Source organism: Dermacentor albipictus, unplaced genomic scaffold (genome assembly GCF_038994185.2).
Source record: "Dermacentor albipictus isolate Rhodes 1998 colony unplaced genomic scaffold, USDA_Dalb.pri_finalv2 scaffold_14, whole genome shotgun sequence".
In the NCBI taxonomy this organism is placed as follows: domain Eukaryota; kingdom Metazoa; phylum Arthropoda; class Arachnida; order Ixodida; family Ixodidae; genus Dermacentor; species Dermacentor albipictus.
In genome coordinates, this window is record NW_027225568.1 from 5,213,217 (window position 1) to 5,234,659 (window position 21,443).

Genomic DNA, 21,443 nt, shown 5'->3' on the forward strand with positions numbered 1-21,443 from the left:
CGGACAGTAAGCTGATCGGTCTGTTATTTTTCAAGTCTTTGGCATCCCCTTTCTTATGGATGAGGAATTTGTTAGCATTTTCCCAAGATTTAGGTACCCTCGAAGTCATGAGGCATTGCGTATACAGGGTGGCCAGTTTCTCTAGAACAATCTGCCCCCCATCTTTCAAAAAATCTGCTGTTACGTGATCCTCCCCAGCTGCCTTCCTCCTTCGCATAGCTCCCAAGGCTTTCTTTACTTCCGCCGGCGTTACCTGTGGGATTTCGAATTCCTCTAGACTATTTTCTCTTCCATTATCGTCGTGGGTGCCACTGGTATTGTATAAATCTCTATAGAACTCCTCAAACACTTGAACAATCTTATCCATATTTGTAATGCTATTGCCGGCTTTGTCTCTTAACGAATAAATCTGATTCTTGCCAATTCCTAGTTTCTTCTTCACTGCTTTTAGGCTTCCTCTGTTCCTGAGAGCATGTTCAATTCTATCTGTATTATGCTTTCTTATGTCAGCTGTCTTACGCTTGTTGATTAACTTCGAAAATTCTGCCAGTTCTATTCTAGCTGCAGGGTTAGAGGCTTTCATACATTGGCGTTTCTTGATGAGATCTTTCATCTCCTGCGATAGCTTACTGCTATCTCGTCTACCGGAGTTACCACCGACTTCTATTGCAGACTCCTTAATGACGCCCACAAGATTGTCGTTTGTTGCTTCAACACAAAGGTCCTCTTCCCGAGTTAAAGCCAAATACCTGTTCTGTAGCTTGATTTGGAATTCCCCTATTTTCCCTCTTACCGCTAACTCGTCGATCGGCTTCTTATGTACCAGTTTCTTCTGTTCCCTCCTCAGGTCAAGGCTAATTCGAGTTCTTACCATCCTATGGTCACTGCAGCGCACCTTGCTGAGCACGTCCACATCTTGTATGATGCCAGGGTTAGCGCAGAATATGTAGTCTATTTTATTTCTAGTGTCGCCGTTCGAGCTCCACGTCCACTTTGGCTATTCCGCTTGCGAGTTCATATTGCCGCGACGCCATCTGTGCCCAACCACGCTGACGACGAGGACGACGACCTCGTGGGTGCAAGCTAGCGTGCTAGAGAAGAAGAAGCGAACACTGAACGCTTGTGCTAATTGTCAAGATTAAAATAACGCTATCCGCTCTTGTCTCAAGTGACCGTGACAATATAGTCATATAGTCATATGCACGACTCTGTGATAAGGGCAATCCCGACGAAAGCAACTAATTATAGCATATGCAGTGTTAAGACATTTCGATAAAGCTTTTTGTAACTTCCCGTAATTACCGGAAGCTTTTGTGAAGTGATTTCACGAAATCTGTCGGTAAGATTTGTGTGAATGGATGACTACATTGGGCAACGCTGTTAAAAACTGCGTGAGAGCTTACCAGGAAGTTGACCAATTATCATGTTGGTTTGTAATCCAGCATGGCGTGGAGTGACGTGGAGAAATGCCGACAGCCCACGTGTGCTGCAGAGATCGAAAGCGAGGTTAAGACTAAATAGCACAACAAAGAAAAGAAGAATCAAGAATCTTCAGAAACGAAACTTGATAGTTTCGTTTTCTGAAAATTTGCAATTTTTGCCAAATTTTTATAAACAATTTACGACCTAAATCGAAAATTCGTAACCAACAGTCACTAGATTTTAAGTTTTTCTTTTAAATGCAGCAAACCCCGTCAAATTTGGTGCAGTGGTTGCCTAGAAAAACAAATTCTCCTTTTACATGTATTTAGATAGGCGCACCCGAGCTAAAGCTTCCTCTTAAACTGGCTCTCTTAACTACTACACGCAGAGACGAAGCAACAGCGCGCATGCGATCCCGTAGATGAGATGAATACATATATATACAGAAAATTATCAGTCATAGCTCTCATAGTATAGCCTTCTGGGCCGTTTATGCAAATATTTATGCAAATAAACGTACCGAATATCATGCACGTTTTCTGATGTGGGCCATGATGATGGGTCTGCGATAAATTAAGATAACCGTCGTTGGGTAGAATAACAGTAAACGCTTAGTAGCATCAGCACCCAGATCGGCTGTCCAGTGTAAGCGGGAATGCACACCGAAGACGGGCTTGGAACGCGACTTGTGCAGATTTGATGGTGAACGCGACGCGTGGATACGTATAGTGATTACGTCGCGGTGGAACATGACAGTGTCGAGTGCAAACAAGTCCAAAACATGAACCGGACAGAACATCATGAAACCGACTTGTGTAAAAGTGGCAATTTGCTGTTTTTCAAGTCTTATTTAACTATTTGTTTGTTCTTTAAATATAATTAAGGCCGGTATACGTGAAGACAACGTTTACACTTACCGCATAGACTTGGGCGAGCTACCGGTATACGGACCCTAGTACGACGTCTGACGTACGGTCCCGTGAGTACGGTGGATGCCACAGTAGACCGCGCTGCAAAACGGAACCACGAGCGAAGAAATGTTAGCTCGTAGCTAACGGCAATGCCGCCTGTTTAAATACATGTAAAAGGCAGTAATCCTCTTATTAGTCAGCTGCTGCACTTATTTGTGTGAAATTTGTGGAATTTGAGAGCAGAATTTATATTCTTGGGGCTGTAATAACGAGATCGCGCGTGCACAGCTAGTGCCAAGGCGGCGCTGGCTAGAAGCGCCATCACAGGTTAGAAGCGCCGCCGACGGTGTTGACGGGAAACTCTCCTGTTGACCGGAGCCTGTCTGTACGTTGACTGCGCATTGTCCGGGTGGATTGCGGTCTCGTGACGACCGTGGATGACACAGTAACCGGCGCTGTAAACCGCAGCGAAGAAAGCAGGCGCTTGCTTAACAGGAGTCTTTAGCTCGGCGCTGTTTGAGATTCCTTCTACTGAAATGCATACAAAGGCAAGAATGCTTGACTGAGGAAACTGATCGACCGGTGTGAATGAGATTGTTAAACTTGTGTGAGAAATTTCTTGCGACTAGTATACGAAGCGAAATTTTCATTGAGGGCCTGAAATCTTTACAAAATTTCACGAAAATTGGTAAGTCGGCGCGTTCTAGATATGAAGAGTCGGAGGCTTCTCGAATACGACATGACTGGTGCCCGTTTATATGACCCCATTTCCTCTCCGTCGTATCTCGGAAAGTCCGACTTTGAAGTTGATACTTTACTGTACGTGTTAATTCAATGTTATTTTCTTCGCTTCACTCGGTCCTAGCAACGATGCGGTTCTGGTTCCTGTCCAATAAACATTATCATATGTATACTGTGTGCCTTCCCTTTGCTTTAAAGCTCTACGCCCGAAGCATTCCGTGCATGAATGGCACGCACGTTACAGGTGTGGGATAGCACTCTCGCAAGTAAAGTAGCGAGCGCAGAGCTTTCAAGCAAGTCAACGCAAGCAATGTACGGAATACCTAGCGCAGAAAGAACAAAGGATGGGTCCAGAGAGGACAAACTCTTGTCATGCCTCGCCATATTCTTTGTTGTTTTATTGCGCTACGTATTCTGTTATCCAACATGCCCAAACCTATTGCCTTCTGAAACGCAAGGGACACCGACGGCAAACCTTGTTTGGGAACAAGATAAACCCGCTCAAATGGTGCACATTTCCATCACTGCCCGTAGTTCACGAGTTATTTTATTCCCAAACGGAAGCAACAACTTGTGCATAAACATGACGAAACGTGCTCCACGGTAGTGTACAAGGAAGTTACAAGTGTATAAAGAAGTGTACTTCGCTTATGGGCGCATGCCAAATGCGTCACAGGGTGTGCAGCAGTTCATTCTTAGTTTTCTAGTAGAACTCGGCGAGGAGTTATTAGGCTGCAGGAATTGTATAGCAGTGTGAGATTGTTGCATGTCAGATTTCAGGTCTTCCATCAGGGTTTAATTATAGTTATATATATAGTCATATGCAGACAAAGCAACAACGCGCGCATTAGATCCCATAGATGAGATGAATATTTACAATTATTATTAGGGTTATAATTATATTCGAGCGCTGATTGCAGCGATATCGTTTGTTATCGAAGCTTTCCCTCAAGTCTAAATATCTTAAGGCAGTTTGTCGTGTGCGTATCATAGCCACACACGCTTATATCGCCTTCCGTTTCTCTACAACGGGTGCACTTTAAAACCATGGCGCTGCAATTTTGCTTTCCTTTCCTTCCTTCTTCTCCGCCCTTAAGAGGATGCTTTAGCTCGGGCCCAACTCCGACGCGGCCTATTCAAATACATGTAAAACGCAAAAACGTTTTTATGAAATAACACCTGGACCGATTTTAATGAAATTTGTTGCATTTGAGAAAAAAAAGTTAAATTCTAGTGACTGTTGGAAGTGGAATTTTGATTTAGGGCTTGAATTTTGTTAAAAGGATTTTCAAAAATTCAGACGTTTAAAAAAAATAGAAGCACGAAGTTTACAAACTAATAGCTCTGCATCAAGAACGGATATCGCAATTCTGTAAACGGCATCCATTAGACCATTCAAAGCGGACAAATGTGTTATGTCAGTTTACATCTTACGTGAATTTGTTACGTTGTTTACGAGGGTTCTGCAAAAGTTGTAATTACACATTTCCCAATTTTTTGAGGTTCACGTGTAACATATCAATTTTGTCCGCTTTAGATGTGCTATCAGGTACAATTCACAGAATTGCGATATCATTTTTTTTTGCTGAGTTACGGAGTTGTAAACTTGATAGTTTCGTTTTCTGAAAATTTGCAATTCTCGCCAAATTTTTATAAACAATTTACGACCTAAATCGAAAATTCGTAACCAACAGTCACTAGATTTTAAGTTTTTCTTTTAAATGCAGCAAACCCCGTCAAATTTGGTGCAGTGGTTGCCTAGAAAAACAAATTCTCCTTTTACATGTATTTAGATAGGCGCACCCGAGCTAAAGCTTCCTCTTAAACTGGCTCTCTTAACTACTACACGCAGAGACGAAGCAACAGCGCGCATGCGATCCCGTAGATAAGATGAATACATATATAAATAGAAAATTATCAGTCATAGCTCTCATAGTATAGCCTTCTGGGCCGTTTCCTTTTCTTTTCTGTCGAAAGTAGTCCTATTAGGGTAATTATAATTACACGAAGGTATTTCGCCCTCGTCAGCAGCAGTCCTTGAGATAGTTATTCTGGCGGCTAGCTTCCCACGCTAGGCGTGCCGCCCTCGCACCTGTTTAAGCTTTTGCTAGACGCAAAGTTATACTATGTCCGCGAAATCTTGAGCGATCGCAAAGCGCGTTTTCCCCTCTTGGCCGGCGGAGAAGGGAGGCTTTGTTCCGGCCGCAGAGCCCTCCACGTCTCAGTAAGGTGCCTGGTGGTGGTCTCATGCGGACGATGCCCTCTCGGTGAACGTATATTTCCCCCCTCATCTTTCAAGAGGTTCAATACTTACAAGCATTTGTCTCGCAAACCATACTTATTTCAAGGGAATTTTCCACGTCTCAATAATTTCTCTCGTCGTATTCGAGTGCTGATTGCCGTGTTATAGTTTGTTAACGAAGCTTTCCCCTCATGTCTAAATATTTTAAGGCAGTTTTCCTAGTCTCTAAAGCCGCTCGAGTTCGCTCTTCTCGGCGGGCGGCCATTTTTTCCAAAAACGCATGCCTGTAGCATGCAGCGTCCATCGCGGACATCATCAGTCCCTTTCCACGTAAGTATGAGGCTCGGAGCAGGCGCTTGAAAGTAACCTGGGGCCTGACGAACCAACCGACTGAGCTATCTTTCCAGGCAACATCCAAGGGTCACGAGTTCAAATCACCTGTTATGTTTCTTTTTTTCGTTTTTTTTGTTTCTTTTTAGCGTGTTTTCCTTTATTTTATCACTGTACGGGAAGCCTCCTAAAAAATTATATATATCCTCAATTATGTATGGCCCCACATGTGCAGGTCATAAATAACAGGTTCTCTAGCCGAGTGCCATCCGTGCGGTATAACCGAGCTCAGATTGGTCCACCTTGACTGATCAAATAGGGCACCACTGTAGGTTAAATGAGGCGTACAACTCCTGCGGGACCCGCCGTGGTTGCTCAGTGGCTATGGTGTTAGACTGCTGAGCACGAGGTCGCGGGATCGGATCCCGGCCTCGGCGGCCACATTTCGATGGGGGCGAAATGCGAAAACACCCGTGCACTTAGAATTAGGCGCACGTTAAAGACGTGCGCCTAATTCTAAGACGGCATGCCTCATAATCAGAAAGTGGTTTTGTCATGTAAAACCCCATAATTTATTTTTAATTTAACTCCTGCGGGGATGGTAGAGTATCCGTCTCCCGTGCAAGAGGACCGTGGTTCAAATTCCGGGGCCGCGCAATTCTCCACCGGAAAATTAAAAAAAAACCGTGTGTTGAGAAATTTGCACAAACAGGCCTGGAGTGCGGCCTGATCCCGGTGACCAGAACCGGTAACGCACTCTCTCACCAGAGCAGAATTGGCCACCCTGGTGCATTACTTGGCCACAACCTCCTATATTAATACAACAATCAAACCCCGGCCCTCAGTCCCCAGACACCGCGAAGCAACTGACCACGGCGGCAGTCAGATCTGTGACGCTGCTGAGGGTCCTAAGAATACCTGGCTCCGGACAGGCCGCCATTGGAATCTGAACCTGGCAACGTTTAACGTTAGAACTTTATCTAGTGAGGCGAGTCTAGCAGTGTTATTGGAGGAATTAGAGGGCAATAAATGAGATATAATAGGGCTCAGTGAGGTTAGGAGGACAAAAGAAGCATATACAGTGCTAAAAAGCGGGCATGTACTGTGTTACCGGGGCTTAGCGGAGAGACGAGAACTAGGAGTAGGATTCCTGATTAATAAGGAAATAGCTGGTAACATACAGGAATTCTATAGCATTAACGAGAGGGTGGCAGGTCTTGTTGTGAAACTTAATAAGAGGTACAAATTGAAGGTGGTACAAGTCTATGCCCCTACATGCAGTCATGATGACCAGGAAGTCGAAAGCTTTTAAGAAGACGTGGAATCGGCGATGGGTAAAGTCAAAACAAAATACACTATACTGATGGGCGACTTCTATGCCAGGGTAGGCAAGAAGCAGGCTGGAGACAAGTCAGTGGGAGAATATGGCATAGGCTCTAGGAAAAGCAGGGGAGAGTTATTAGTAGAGTTTGCAGAACAGAATTATATGCGGATAATTAATACCTTTTTCCGCAAGCAGGTTAGCCGAAAGTGGACGTGGAGGAGCCCAAATGGTGAGACTAGAAATGAAATCGACTTCATACTCTGCGCGAACCCTGGCATTATACAAGATGGAGACGTGCTCGGCAAGGTACGCTGCAGTGACCATAGGATGGTAAGAACTCGAATTAGCCTAGACTCGAGGAGGGAACGAAAGAAACTGGTACACAAGAAGCCAATCAATCAGTTAGCGGTAAGCGGGAAACTAGAGGAATTCCGGATCAAGCTACAGAACAGGTATTCGGCTTTAACTCAGGAAGAGGACCTTAGTGTTGAAGCAATGAACGACAATCTCATGGGCATCATTAAGGAGTGCGCAATAGAAGTCGGTGGTAACGCTGGTAGACAGGAAACCAGTAAGCTATCGCAGGAGACGAAAGATCTGATCAAGAAACGCCAATGTATGAAAGCCTCTAATCCTACAGCTAGAATAGAACTGGCAGAACTTTCGAAGTTAATCAACAAGCGTAAGACAGCGGACATCAGGAATTATAATATTGCTACGGCACAATATGTGCGATCACGAAAGGCCAGCAGTGTGAAGACGACGACGACGATTTAGAAGCTAGCGCGGGCTGTTGCCTCTTGGCCAAGCGCAGCGTATTTTCCTTGTAAATATATTTGTACATAGCTTGTCGTCTGCGTCTTTCTACGTAACAATATGGATAGAATTCAACAGGCTCTCAGGAACGGAGGAAGCCTAAAAACAGTGAAGAAGAAACTAGGAATTGGCAAGAATCAGATTTATGCGTTAAGAGACAAAGCCGGCAATATCATTACATATATGGATAAGATTGTTCAAGTGTTTGAGGAGTTGTATGGAGATGTATACAGTACCAGTGGCGCCCACGACGATATTGGAAAAGAGAATAGCCTAGAGGAATTCGAAATCCCACAGGTAACGCCAGAAGATGTAAAGAAAGCCTTAGGAGCTGTGCAAAGGGGGAAAGCAGCTGGGGAGGATCAGGTAACAGCAGATTTGTTGAAGGATGGTGGTCAGATTGTTCTAGAGAAACTGGCCACCCTGTATACGCAATGCCTCATAACCTCGAGCGTACCGCAATCTTGGAAGAACGCTAACACAATCCTAATCCATAAGAAAGGGGACGCCAACGACTTGAAAAATTATAGACCGATCAGCTTACTGTCTGTTGCCTACAAAGTATTTACTAAGGTAATCGCAAATAGAATCAGGAACACCTTAGACTTCTGTAAACCAAAGGACCAGGCAGGATTTCTTAAAGGCTACTCAACAATAGACCATATTCACACTATTAATCAAGTGATAGAGGAATGTGCAGAATATAACCAAACCTTATATATAGCTTTCATTGATTACGAGAAAGCGTTTGATTCAGTCGAAACCTCAGCAGTCATGGAGGCATTACGGAATCAGGGTGTAGATGATCCTTATGTCAAAATACTGGAAGATATCTATAGCGGTTCCACAGCCACTGTAGTCCTCCACAAAGAAAGCAATAAAATCCCAATAAAGAAAGGCGTCAGACAGGGAGATACAATCTCTCCAATGCTATTCACAGCATGTTTACATGAGGTATTCAGAGACCTGGAGTGGGAAGAATTGGGGATAAAAGTTGATCGAGAATACCTTAGCAACTTGCGATTCGCTGATGATATTGCCTTGCTTAGTAACTCAGGAGACCAATTGCAATGCATGCTTACTGACCTAGAGAGGCAATGAAGAAGGGTGGGTCTGAAAATTAATCTGCAGAAAACTAAAATAATGTTTAACAGTCTCGGAAGAGAAGAGCAGTTTACGACAGGTAGCGAGGCATTGGAAGTGGTAAGGGAATACATCTACTTAGGGCAGGTAGTGACCACGGAGCCGGATCATGAGACTGAAATAACCAGAAGAATAAGAATGGGCTGGGTTGCGTTTGGCAGGCATTCTCAAATCATGAACAGCAGGTTGCCACTCTCGCTCAAAAGGAAAGTGTATAGCAGCTGTGTGTTACCAGTACTCACATATGGGGCAGAAACCTGGAGGCTTACGAAAAGGGTTCTGCTGAAATTGAGGACGACGCAACGAGGTATGGAAAGAAGAATGATGGGTCTAACGTTAACGGATAAGAAAAGAGCAGATTGGGTGAGGCAACAAACGCGAGTAAATGACACCTTTGTTGAAATCAACAAAAAGAAATGCGCATGGGCCGGACATGTAATGAGGAGGGAAGATCACCGATGGTCATTAAGGGTTACGGACTGGATTCCAAGGAAAGGGAAGCGTAGCAGGGGGCGGCAGAAAGTTAGGTGGGCGGATGACATTAAGACGTTTGCAGGGACAACATGGCCACAATTAGTACATGACCGTGGTAGTTGGAGAAGTATGGGGGAGGCTATTGCCCTGCAGTGGGCGTAGCTAGGCTGATGATGATGATGAGTCATATGCACGTCTCTGTGATAACGGCAATCACGACGAAATGAAATATTGATAACATCTACATTGTTAAGACATTTCAATGAAACTTTTTGTAACTTCCCGTAATTACCGTAAGCTTTCGTGACAATGATCTCACAAAATCTGTCGGTAAGATTTTTGAGAATGGTTAATGTAACGACTTCATCTCTGTACATTAGGAAACGCTGCTGGAAACTGCCTGATAGCATACCATGAAGTAGAGCACGTACCATGATGGAATGTCACGGAGCTTTCCATTTGTGTGACATTGAGGCAACCCGCCAGCCCACGTGTGCTGCAGAGATCAAAATGAGAATAAGACAAGAACATAAAAAAAGAAAGCGTCCCGTGTATGCCAACCGATTGCTGTCTGATTCGGCTACACGACAGGGATCTAAACATACCCGGCTGGTTACGCAAATGGCAGAAGCAAACCACAGTGCCGCGTTACCAAATAGTCATACAGAAGCACCATATTCAATGAAATAAACGTACTGAATATCATGCACATGTTATGATGTGTGCCATGATGATGGGTCTGCGATAAACGTCATTGGGTAGAATTACAATAAACGCTATGTAGCATCGAGCACCCAGATCGAGTTTCCACTGTAAGCGGGAATGCACATCGAAGACTGGCTTGGAACGCGACTAGTGCAGGTTTGATGGTGAACGCGACGCGTCGATACGTATAGTTATTACGTTGTGGTGGAACATGACAGTGTCGAATGCAAACAAGTACAAAATATGTACTGGGCAGAAGACCTTGAAACCGACTTGTGTAAAAGTGGCAATATTCTTTTTTTGAAGGCCTAGTTAACCATTAGTTTGTGATTTAAATATAATTAAGGCAGGTTTACGTGAATTCAAGGTCTACTCTTATCGCAAAGACTAGGCACCCTCGTACGACGTCCGACGTACCGTTACGTGAGGACCGTGGATGCCACAGTAGACCGCGCTGCAAAACGTAACCACGAGAGAGATAACGTTAGCTCGTAGCCAACGGCAATCCCGCCTATTCAAGTAGATGTAAAGGCAGTAATATTTTATGAGACAGCTGCTGGACTTATTTGTGTGAAATTTGTGGAATTCGAGAGAAGTTGCATTCTTCGGGCTGTAATAATGAGATCGCGCGTGCACAGCTAGCGCCAGGGCGGCGCCACCATCGCTGGTTAGAAGCGCCACCGCCGGCGTTGCCGGGAAACTCTCGTGTTGACCGGGGCCTGTTTGTACGTTGACTGCGTATGTTCTATTTGGATTGCGGTCACTTGACGCCTGTGGATGCCACAGTAGGCCGCGCTGTAAAACGTAGCAATAAGATGAGTTTCCTCCTGAGCAGGAAACGGCAACTCGGGGCTGTTTCGGGTTTCGCCTACTTGAATGCATAGAAAAGGCAGAAATGCCTCATTGGGAAAACCACTGTACCGATGCGAATGAAATTGTTGGACTTGGGAGACCAAGTTAAATTTGTACCGGAACGCCTTTCCGCTGCCTCGTACTTTGTGAAGTGAGACAAGCAATTCATCTTGTACAACATATGCGACTTCCGTTTACTTTTTGTCACTTCGCTCAATCGTAGAAACTTGGTGGTTGAGATGCGGAACGAGCAGCAGTCCTATATATATAAACGAGAAGAAAGGCGGTTAACCGAGGCTCCCAATTTTTATTAATCATATCATAAGAAGCCAACAAATACTGACACCAAGGAAAATATAGGGGAAATTACTTGCGCTTAAAAAATGAATTAAAGAAGGGATAAACAAACGGAAATTAAAGTAGATGAAAAAACAACTTGCCGCAGGTGGGAACTGAACACACAACCTCCGCATTTCGCGTGCGATGCTCTACCACTTGAGCTACCACGGCGGTGTTTCCCCATCCACTTTCTTGGGTATTTATGTGTCCTAGTGGAACCCTGGGTGTGTTAGCCAGCGCCACCACTCACATAGCTTGGCGGCGGACGTGCAACGTCCTATTATCCGCAGGCGTCACGAGAGCGTGATCTTTTTGGGTGAAGGCCACTAGTCAATAAACCCACACATGCTACCTGAAGGCGTCAATGTTGCCGGATTCGCGATCCTCGTTATATAATAAACGAGTAGAGATGGGGTTAACCGAGGGTCCCGATTTTTATTAGTCATATCATAAGAAGCCAACAAACACTGACAGCAAGGACAACATAGGGGAAATTACTTGGGCTTAATACAAGAATTAAAGACGCGATAAATTAACGGAAATTAAAGTGCGTGAAAAATCAACTTGCCGGAGGTGGGAACCGAAGCCACAACCTTCGCATGTCGTGTGCGATGCTCTACCGATTGAGCTACCGCGGCGTCGTTTTCCCATCCACTTTCTTAGGTATTTATGTGTCCTGGTGGAAGCCTGTTAGCCAGCGCCACCACTCACATAGTTTGGCGGTGGACGTGGAACGTCCTTTTTGCAGCAGGAGTCACGAGAACGTGCTATATATATATATGTATATATATCGTGTGCCCTCCCTTGCTTTTACCATTAAAAACATTAAAGCTGCGTGGCCGGTGGTTTCGGGCCACAAACATCCATGCTCGTTATCACGTGACACGGCACTTCACCGAAAAGTCGCGCGCGCAAAGCTTTGAAGAAAGGTGGCGCAAGCGAGACAGCCAGCAGTCAATTTTTCGGGACAAGACACACCCTCCAAATTTGGGTATGCTCCTTTAGAGCGCGTATTCCCCTACTTCTAGGAATTTAGAATTACAAGTTACTGACGGGTAAGCGCGCTTGACGTAGACACATTCACGCAGACATGAAGGAGGACTGATACATTTCGCTTTTCCGTGAAAGTGTTTAACTCCAGTGCACTGCTTCAACGTCATGACTCACAAACTACGCCTTGAATATCGATTACGTTGAAGGCAATGCCCCTCCATTGGGACACACTTTTACATCTTCCTCTGCGACGACTACATGCACTGCTGGAAGGATTTATCTGGAAGGGGGAGGGGGGGGGGGTGTTATGTTCTTTTGATAGCAACGACGCCTTCAAAGCGGTCACTCCTGATAAGCCTCGTAAGCTTGGAGAATAAAGGAGCAGTCATTATAGTGAGAATCTCGAGGACAGGACGGCTACATCCCTCTGGACCATTTGATGGTATAGGATTGCGACGTAACTGGTGCGTTGTCCTTATGCACCAGCCAAGGTTTGCCCTGCTGCAGGGATCCGTCTCTGCTGGCTCACCGGGCGATATAAACGTAGCAGGATCTTTCTGTATCCTAGCTGATGGGTCGGCCTGAGCTGATACCAAGCCAGGATTTTTTTCCACTACGAACTATAATCATGTTGTAATTTCTCTGAAGTACATCTTTACGCCGGTAAAAATTTGTGAAGCCTCTTCCGACTTGCTGCCACCCTCGTTTAATAACAGATATTGCGTGGCTGTTCTTGGTAATACGCAGGTAAATGTAAAGCTCCCCCGCAGCTTTGATTCATTTCCTCCCAAATGAGAACACGTTCACTCCACTTGTGCGCAACTAACTGCTAGTATGTTCAACGGGAGAGTAACGAAGTTCTGGCAGAACCAAGCGCTTGTTGTCGTGCACTGACTGTTTGATTAATAAGCAGTGCGGACAAATACAAGCTCACCACCGCACGCGGAATTCCACTTCCCGCCGGGAAGGAACCACGAGCCACATCGAAAACGGCGCTTCCTTTCGGAGAAGGCGGAGGTTAATACTTGTGACATAATGGCAACCGGACAAAGGCACATGCTAAATACTGCTTCACGAGTTGTATCTGCGGGAGACTGCCGCTAAGCGTGTTTTCTTTTAAAGTTTATTTTTGTTAGCACCGATTTTGTTACGCATGGGTGTTCGCATACATATAAAGGAACGCATTTGATGAGATTAAAATATCGATTGCTTCGCCAAACTTGAACCAAGAACTTAAAAAAAGTGGTCAGCCGACGCTGATTGAAACCAACGGTATATGGTTTGCCATCATGTGGCCCTCCTTAGAATATATATATATTTTTTTATATTCCGATGGATCAGTCAATTAACGAAGATGAATGGTACAGAATTTCATATATTAACTTTAGGGCCAAGTGCGCTTCGTTGCGCTGTGGAGGGGATTCGCAAACGACTGATCTAACTTCTTGCGGCAACGAAAATCCCGCGTAGCAGTGTGTGGGTGTAGGCCAGTTGGTTATTCATGATATTGGGAAGTTACCGCAAGAAAACACGGGCCTTGAAGAAGGGGACAACACGAAGCGGTCTTGATGCGCGGTTATTCTTTTCGGCGTTTAAAGATAGCCCGCCAAATGCGAAATAAAGCCGCCGGACTGCGTTCATGCGCTACCGTATTGCTTAACCCGGCTCCGTGCGAAACAACCGCGCGCGCGAACCGTGGCGAAGTGAGCGGCCGCGGCTCTAGGCATCGGCTTGGCAGTGAGTCAGCATCTTTGGCGGCGGCACACGGAAAGGAAGCGCCGTCCTCCCCGATAAGCGATAGGCTCGACGAGCGGCGGAGGGCGCTGCATAAATCTTGGATTTTGCGGTTGGCGTAGGCGAAAATTTATTACCCTGCAAAAACTGTGCAGCAGCAAGTTATTGCTGCATGTGGAGAAGTCGTTATGAACACCTCAGATGTCAGTTTTCCGGTTTTGTATGAGGGTTCACTCGTCCGACATGCGGCTTAAATATTATTCTCTCAATTTCATAATCAGTACTTGTGTGTGTACTACCTCTGGCCATGTGTTCATATTCATGCCTCTGTGGTTAAGGCAATCGCGACGAAACCAAACGATAAAAGCATCACCTACACTGTTAAAGCATTTCGATTATATATATTGTGAAGTCCTTTAATATTCACGAGCCAGCGTGACAATAATTTCCCGAAACCTGCCAGTAAGGTTAATGTTTAATGTAATAGGTAATATAATAGGTAAGGCTAATATTTAGTGTAACGACTCAATCTTATCTGTGCATTAGGCAACGCTGCTCGAAACTGTGTGCGAGCTTACCACGAAGTTGACCAGGCGTAGTGCTAGGCTGTAACCCGGGATGCCGTGGTGTGACATGGAGTAATCCCGACAGCCTACGTGTGCTGCAGAGATCTAAAGTGAGATTAAGAGAAGATGGTAGAACAGAAAAAAAGAAAAAAAATCGTTGCGTGCCTGTCAACCGACGGTAATCCGATTTGAGTGCACGAAAGTAATCTGTATATTCATCGCTAGATAGGCAAATGCCAGAAGACAAGCACAGTTTAAAGTACAGAAACGTACGCAGGTGATGCACGTTTCATGACCAGTGCCCTGATGGCGTATCTATACAGAAAATGAATACAAAAAACGTTAGGTAGATAGACGCTAAACCCTAAGTAGAGCTGAACAACGAGATCGAGTTTCCCCTGGAAGTGCGAATACACGCCGAAAACTGGCTTGCAATGCGTCGAGTGCACTAGTGAGAGTCAACAAGACGCGTCGACACATATAACTATGAAGGAACGGCGGCACATGACCGTGTGGAGTGCAAACACGTACTGAACATGTACTTGGTGAAGTTCGGTAACATGACAAGTTTCTAGTTTTTAACAGCTAGTTAACCATTAGATTGTTTTTAACACTATAGTTAAGAACCGTATACGTGGATTCAAGGTCTGCTCTTACCACATAGACTAGGGAAAGATTCCAGCGTACGGACCTTCGTACGACACGAGATGTCGGTCTCGGGCGAGCTTGGTTCTCAGCTGAGTGGATGCCATGGTATACCACGCTGCAAACCGTTGCCAAGAAAGAGGAAGCTTTAGGTCGAGGGGAACTGCGATTCCGCCTGTTCAAATACGCGCAAAAGGCAGAAATGTTTTTACGAGACAACCCCGGGACTAACTTGGAATGAAGTTTGTCGAATCTAAGAGGAGAAATTATATCGTTCGGACTTTAATAATGAGAGCGTGCACGCACAGCTAACGCTAGGGCGGCGCCACAATCACTTGATAGAAACGCCGCCGACGGCGTTGACGGGAACACTCGCGTCTTGACCAGCGGAAACCGTTTGTACGCCGCCTGTACATCGTTGCGCGGGGGGGCGGGGTGGCAGGATGTGCCGACCGTGGATGCCACCACAGGCAGCGCTGTATAACGTAGCCATTAAAGTAGGGGCCGTATAACGTAAAACTATTCCAATGTGTTTTTATTCCATTCTCCTGACATCAAATTGGCGTAACCACTCACGCAAGCACCGGCCGTTCACCCGCAGGGTTGTCTGAACAGACCAATCAAACGCTCAACTCGTTCATAGGAGGTCACTTTTGTTTGCTTTATAAACGAATAACATTTTCTACACTGCGGCGGTTATCTAACTTAACAGTTATCCAACTGGCTGATAATAGGCGAGGAGCGCGCTCAAATGGAGAGGCACTCGATGGGGCCGAGCCAGTGCTCTGATAAACTATAACCGGATGAAGAGGGTGGTGCCGGCTCCTGCGAATGGTCCACTTTCCCTGACTCAGTTAGGGGTGGCTGGTCGAAAATGGCAGCGGCACGCAACGGAAGCTTAAGAATGACGGTAAAACGGACCCTGAGCAAAGAAGAGTTGGATGAACGAGGTCGTAAACGTGCCGAAAGTGCTCGAAACGTTACACGGCAACGCAAAAAGTGTCATAATAGGCCAATAAACCCATGCTCTCGGGCAGGTGTGAGTAGCCAGCGCCTGAGAGATCAGGGGCAGCCATGTTTTATTCCATTCGGAACGGGGCAGCCTGCGGCTATTCAGAAGAAAATTCAGTTTTGTTCCCCACGTTAATGCACCTTTAATGCTTACGCGTCATTTTGACACGGTAAGCTTTTACGGTTTTTCGACGTCGCGTGAGAGGCAGGTGAATTGGGTGCAGCCCGAAAACTTTACCAATAGCCGAGGGCTAATGGGAAAATGGCGTCGAATCAGAAATAACTATTTCTGTTTTGTTCGGTCAAATTATGCATAATCAGTGTGTACACGTGATATCAGATGGGGAGCTATTGTGGATTTCGGGTCGTCGCGTGACAGGCAGGTGAAGTGGGGGTGGTACAAAAATGTTTTTGCCCAATTGCGGTGGGTCGATTGCAGAATTGCAATAGAAAAGTTTTGAATAGTTTTACGTTATAGCGCCCTAGGTTCGTGCTTAAGAGGAAGCTTTAGCTCGGGCCCAACTCTGACACGGCCTATTCAAATACATGTAGAACGCGAAAAATAAACGTTCTTCTGTCATACGCCCGGGACCAATTTTAATGAAATTTGCTGCATTTGACAGAGAACGTAAAATTCTAAGGACTGTTGGAAGCGGAATTTCGATTTAGAGCCTGGCTTTTTCGCGAACGATTTTCAAAAATTAGAAAGTTCGAAAAAAACATACGCACGAAGTTTATAAATTAATAGCTTTGCATCAGCAACAGATATCGCAGTTCTGTAAACGCATCCATTATATCATTCAAAGCGGACAAATTCGATTTGTCAATTTATATTTATGTGAATTTGTTACGTTGTGTACAAGTGTTCTGCAAAAGAGTTCTGCAAAAGTGTTCTGCAAGTGTTCTGCAAAAGGTGTATTTCCATATTACCGAATTTTTTTCACATTCTTGTATACCATGCTAAATTTGTCTGAATTTGACGTACTATCAGAACCTATTAGCAGAATTGTGCTATCAAGTTTCGCTGCTGAGTTATGAAGTTGTTGAGTTAATTGTTTCTTTGTGAAACTGTGAAACTGTGAAATTGTGAAATTGTGAAACTTGGGGAGAAATTTCTTGTGAATGGTATACCAAGCAAATTTCTCATTTAAGGCCTGAAATCTTTACAAAATTTCATGAAAATTGGTAAGTCGGTGCGTTGACCCATACGAAAATTTTTATAGAAAGTCTATACCCTGACTATAGGCATTTGTCTATGAAGTCTATAGACGGTCTATAGACATTTCTTTAGACTGGTATGTAGACAGTCTATGGACTTATGGCCGTACACTTTTTGTAGACTACTCTTTAAAAGTCTGAGTCTATAGGCAGTTTATAGACATTTCTTTAGACTGGTCTATAGACAGTCTATGGACTTATGGCTATAGATTTTTTATAGACTACTCTATAAAAGTCTGAGTCTATAAGCTTTCTATAGACTAGTATATAAAAAGTCTGAGCCTATAGACTGTCTGTATGCTGTCTATAGATCTGTCTATAGGTTAATGAAAATTAATTTTTTAGACAATTGTCTGCAGCATGTTTATAGACAAGTGTGTAGGCTTATATTTCTTCTTTTGCAGACTGAGTTCTATAGAATATCTAGAGACAAATGTCTGTAGACTATCTATCGACTATACCTATAGACTAATCTATAGACTGTCTATAGACTTATAGTCGTACACTTCTTATAGGCTATATAGGCTATAAAATGTCTGAGTCGATAGCTTGTCTATAGATCAAAGAAAATTCACCTTTGTAGAAAAAAGCCCGCAGAATGTTTATATACGAAAGTGCGTAGGATTATACAGTTCTATTTTTTAGAGTGAAGTCTATAGAATGTTTATAGACAAATGTCTTAGACTATCTAAAGACATTTGTCTATAGACATTTTAAAAATTTCAGTCTACCAAAGTAGAATTATATATACAGTTCTACTCTTGCAGACTGAAGTCTATGGAATGCCTATAGACAAATCTCTGCAGATAATCTATAGACTTCAGTTTACAACAACATAACTTTATAATCCTATGCACTTTTTTCTATGACATTCTGCAGATGTTTGTCAACAAAAATGAATTTTCATTAATATATAGGCGGTCTATCCACACAGACATTTTATAGACTAGTCTACAAACAGGGTATAAGGTCATAAGTCCATAGCTATCTGCTATCTACAAGTTAGCTTACATTTTTGTTTAGATATGGCAGCAAAAAAATTGAATGTATTTATGTATGTGCACCTGTTGTTTTTCATCTGCGCTTATGCATTAACGTTAGTAGATTAATAATGCTCCTGAACCAGCTGTACTTTAATATATGTTGCTTAAACAGAAAGAATTGAGTGCTAAATCATGCAGTGCAAAAAAGAAAAAAATGCACCGGCAATCAAGTTAAACCATGGTATACTTCCATTTTTACGCCCATCAACTATGGCGATAAAATCAACAAACCTGAGCGATCACTTGACGTAAAACATTCCGTATAGTAGAAGTGAGAACAACAGCGCGTTATCAAATCATGAAAATGAGAAACCGATACTATGCCCGAGTCGCCTGCGCTACATGCAGCCGGTTTGCGCTACGATATGCGCTTACGTAATCATGATCTATTGACGCAAAACAACTTTGCTAAAGCTTACCGTTCAGTATAGTTGACGTATGATGCCACAAAGAAGACACGCATGCACAGACACCAACGTTCTGGCAGACACCGCCCACCGCTGCAAGCGTTTACGTGCCTGGCGCATTCGTTGAGAATTCAAATTGACGCGGACAGATGGCGCTCATTGCGCAGGCGCAGGAGCTCCGCGAGACAAGGCGCGCGCGCTCCGAGAAGTCTGTGCGCCTGTTTCTTTTTTTTGTCTCTTTCTCTCTCTCTCTGCGCGCCATGCGCACCGGAACGGGTTGCTTTTGTTTTCAATTTTTCATCCTTTTATCGCGACAGCGTTAAGGAGCTCGCGTCGCAGAAAAGCCGGTGCCGTCGGCGTCGGTGTCAGCGGCGTTGGCGGTGAGCGATAAATCGCAGAAGGCGCTTCATAAATAAAAAACATCCTGCAAGACGGAGTCTCCGGAGTGCGCGACGGAGAGGCTACCACTGAGCCACGAGTTCGTTCCTTCAAAACGGGACAAAATCGCCTCTAGCGAAGGCGGTGTTGCCTTAGAAACGTGCCCTAGAAAGTTATACTGCGGTTTACATCGGTAATTATGACTTATGTAACTTACAGAAGTCGCTGTTTCGCGAGTAGCGAAGTATGTTTCCGCTAAATTTCTTCTGCGCTCTGCGCACACGCAGAGCCATCTTGCGGCAAACACAGAAGACCCCCTCCTCACAATGTATGGCGCTGCCCCGACACGTGGCACGCCACTCGCCCCATGACCGCGTCCACCTTCATGGCGCGTCGGGGCCCGGCTATCTCAGCCGATCGCGACGTTTGGCTGGCGTAGCGCGTTTGAGTAGGTGGTGCGAACGGGATGCGATAACGCTATCGCATTCCACTCTTGAAGGCGAAGCTTAAGCGTCCTGTATCACAAACGCTGTGGGCTATCGTATGAGACTGGAACGCCCACATTGATGAATGCGCTGTTTGTAAAAGCCGTTAAAGAGCCCTTCAGGCGCTTGCATTATCGCCAGCGACGATGAGTAATACAGCGCATTTGTAGCATATCTTCCAGCGTAGCACCAAATGTGATGACCACACGTACGTTAGTGCTAATTTTTCGCTCCGATGATAGATCAAAGCAATCAGTACGGCAATGAGGTACTCATATGCGTGGCTGCGCAGGCATACCGCCTGCAAAATACTGAGTTGGCTCAGAGAATTCGGCACATATTTTAAGTGAATGAGGAACTCTGATGAGTTCATAGGGCAGGATATCAGTCAACGAAAAGCCGCGCAATGTTAGTGATGCAGCCGAGATATGAAGACAATGGGAAAAGTATCTGAGAATCGGAGGGCACACAATGCGCACACCACATGCGCGACATCGGTTCCACGCACACTCACAAAGTCCGCGTTCTCAGCTACAAACATTACGAGTTTCTGTGCTGTTAGCTTGATGCCTGTTTGGAATCCACTTGTAGCTAAAGTTGGCGTTCATATCATCCATTATCACAATTGGATCGGCGTTTTGCTTTCCTTATCCTACTGCCGCAAAAGTCATGCTATGACAACTGTGAAGACTCTCCTGTGATTGGCGAAAGCGACTACGTAGGTCCTATCATGTGGTGAACAAATGCAGAGGTATACTTTATTGCCATCTTCGACTGGTCGTTTCTGAGCGCTCTGGAGTGCTCTCGCGAGCGGCGTTGTCTTCGGCTGGTTGAAAGAGGGTGCCCGCCCTGCGTTCGGCTGGTTCTTCTCGATTGCTCTCCTCCACCTTCGAGCGCTCTGAGGCGCTCCGAGCCCTGTCCTTGGAGCAGTCGTCGAAATTGAAACGTCATCGCAGAGCCGCGTCGCTGCTGTTGGCGACGGCCCACCGTAACCTAGGCAACCTAGGCCACTGCGACGAACGCTCGTCCCGCCGGCGCGTCCGTCGGTTTTCCCGGCAGCGCCGGGAGCTTTCGATAAGCGAAACATCGGACGTTGGTAGTAGTCACGTGGTTTAGCATCTGCCATTGCCTCCTCCGAGAGCGAGTTGCACGTTTGGCTTGCGCGCTCGTCCTCTACCTCTGAGCTCGGGGAAGGCCGGATCTGCCCGCCTCTGCTTCGGGGGATGGAAGCGACCAGCCGAAGATAGCATATGTGTATACTAAAGTCTACAATTAGGCTCTACAGCAATCTCAGCATTATACAACTTCAGTGGCTTATATCGAACGCAGCTCCATATTATGTCCCGGTACCTGCGCTTGGTTGCAGCGTACACGGGCTGGGCCCAGATTAACGATTTTTTTAACATGACCTTTGGTGACGTCCCACCTCATGGCCTTCATCGGCGGGGATATAGGAAGCCATGGAGAATATTTGCAATTGTAAAGAAGGATACGGGATGCTTCACTTAATTTGAGCTAGACTAACATATGCAAATGGGACGTAGCTGGAGAGAACCAAGTTAATGTTGTTTGCCATCCCTTGGAGATACTCAGACTATATTTCTTGCATTCCCCTGATTAGATATTTCGTGTAAATAATTTCTACATTATGTTAATTAGACGAA

At 45.1% G+C, this 21,443-nt stretch overlaps 1 protein-coding gene across 3 annotated transcripts in view; it reads right to left on the minus strand.

Moving 5' to 3' along the window:
* LOC139051806 (uncharacterized) overlaps positions 1 to 21,443 on the minus strand; it is a 280,388-nt gene that overhangs the window by 19,500 nt on the left and 239,445 nt on the right. Inside the window, exons 44-47 of one of the 3 annotated variants that reach the window (XM_070528798.1) lie at positions 15,250 to 15,355; positions 9,835 to 9,899; positions 2,340 to 2,432; positions 1,404 to 1,486 (exon numbers count right to left, since the gene is read on the minus strand). The gene's annotated coding sequence lies outside the window, so the exon portion shown is untranslated. Of the gene's footprint in view, positions 1 to 1,403; positions 1,487 to 2,339; positions 2,433 to 9,834; positions 9,900 to 14,604; positions 14,698 to 15,249; positions 15,356 to 21,443 lie in introns of all 3 variants that reach the window. The other 2 variants (XM_070528800.1, XM_070528799.1) reach the window with 2 other exon arrangements.